The following is a 2,319-nucleotide window of genomic DNA, read 5'->3' on the forward strand; positions in this document are numbered from 1 at the left end:
TGTCGTTCGCGTGGCTGTCATTAAGGCCGTTTGTTATTGTGTGAGGGCTGAATCAGTTAGCTCTTTGTGCTCTCAGCTGTATGGTAATGTAGACAGCACCTGCTCCCTGCACAATGCGAGGGAGAGAAAGAGCTCCCCTCGGCGCACGCTACTGCCTCTACAACAATGTCCGCACATTTTTTAAAGAAATCCCTTCCAGCACTTCCCCCCTCCGCAACACACACAGACACACACACATACACACGCGCGCGCACACAAAATAAACTAGCCCAAATTTACGCCAGTCGTCACCTTTATAATTTTTTTTAAGTATCCATCAGGCAGTACAACTTTTGTTTTGACCTTTAAAACATGGAAAGCAGTTTACTGGTGCGGTGAAAAGAGGATAGAGGCTATTACCATTTGAGCAGTTTCTTAATGATGGATGGAAGCAGGGGATAAAAGTTGGAGGGCGACTCTGGCATGTCACTCGAAGCAGGGCTTTCCACTTTCTTTAGGCCCTCTGTTTAAACACCTTTGGTAGGCGCAGGCGGATTCATTAGGATGCAAGGTGTAACTGTCTCTGTAAATGTCATTTTAATTGTAACAGATCATTTCAGCACAGATTAAGCTTGTGTGCGAAAGGAGAGGATTTGGCTACAATAACCTCACTGTAGGTATGCCGTGCTAAAAGCCTTATTATGGCGAGTTTATTGGGTTGAAACGTGCATTTGCATGGCAAAATGTGACTTCCATTGAAGCAGATGTCTTGATCACAAATTATCTTACAATGCGCTAGGAAAAAAAAAAATCTTAAAGACTTCTTAAAGTAAAAGCATTGAGTAATACCAATTAAAAGAAAATCACTAATGAGTTCATTCAGCCCAGCTCGTCTTGACTGTTCCAGGACTGTAGCTGCTCACATTCATTTACTAAGGGTTTGTGGCACCTACCCCAAACCCAGGCCACCTACCCCAACCCTTGGTACAAGCATCCAGGTCTTTGCAACGTTTTGCCACTCAGCGTGTCCTTTACATCTAATTGCAGTCGAACGAGCCATCTACATCCAGGTGCTCTTCCTCTCCCCTCTCCCCGCCCTCTGGCGCATAAGTAAAAGTTTAAAATGTACAGGAATGTTTGGTTATTTTTTTTTATTATTATTTTTATTTTTAGTGATTTTTTTTTTAGGGTTTTTTCTTTTTTTTTTCTTTTTTTTTTTTTCACTCTGGGCAGAGAGGGGACCAGCGATCCCGTAGGCACCGTGCGCGGAGCGGAGCGGGCGGCGGATCCCCGGAGGCCCTGACCGCCCGCCCCCGCCGTGCCCAGCCTCAGCAGCGGGGAGTGGGGGGGCGCATCCCGCAGCAGCGCCGGTTTTCACTGCACATTACTTTTGCCACCTAGCGTCAACATCTTCTCAAGTGACTTGTCGCTGCTTCGCAAACTTTGCTGCGGCGCTATCCCGGTAAAAGGAGAGGGGGGAAAAGATCACTTCGTATGAGGTTTACTAAGCGAGTGGGGCGGGGGGGCGGGCGGGGGTGAGCAACAATATCTGTCTTGAAATTTGGGTGGTGGCCCATCGGTGGAGGCGAGAAGTGATATATCAACGCGGATCTTTTAATCTACGAGAGATAGAAAGTTGGTCCATTAGCATCCCCTTGCTTAAAAAACTGGAAATAAAAAGTTACACGCGCGAGGGCTTTAACCTAGTGATAGAAAAAAAAACCAAAAAAAACCAAAAAAAAAACAAAGCAAAAACCAAACCGAAAAACTTGCCCCCAAATCCTTAACAACCCCCCTTCGGTACCGGGTATTTGTTAAATTGACGTGGCACAGATTTCTCGATTACCGCTGCTGAGCGTGACTGAAAGGCGCCGTGAGAGCCGGCAGGATCCTGCCCACGGCGCTCATTCTTCTCTGGCTTAATTTATGCCACGCGATTCTGTATTGGGGAAATCAAGCAGAAAGCTCCTTTTTCTGCTTTTTTCCCCCCTCTCCCTCTCTCTTTCAGATGCTGGACTAACGGGGAGACTGTTTAACTTAAGTGTTTCTATAGGAGGCTGTTGTAGTTTAACTCCTGCCCACCAGTAGCTGAGGCGAACAAAGGAGGGACTCGAGGTCTAACTATTCATCCATTCTCTGCACTTTAATTTTCATTGATTTCGAAGACAAGGGGAGCCCTTAGGGATTCTCGCTGAAGGGGGATGACACGCCTTTAGACGCGATCAGCCCCCCAGCCAGCCATCTGCTCCCAACCAAATGGCGCTTTTTCGCTCCCAACCGCGTGTCTCCGCACCGCGCTCGCCCGCCGCCCCCCGCCGCCCCCGCGCTGTTAGCCGTGCC

Source organism: Parus major, chromosome 3, assembly GCF_001522545.3.
Source record: "Parus major isolate Abel chromosome 3, Parus_major1.1, whole genome shotgun sequence".
Taxonomy (NCBI): domain Eukaryota; kingdom Metazoa; phylum Chordata; class Aves; order Passeriformes; family Paridae; genus Parus; species Parus major.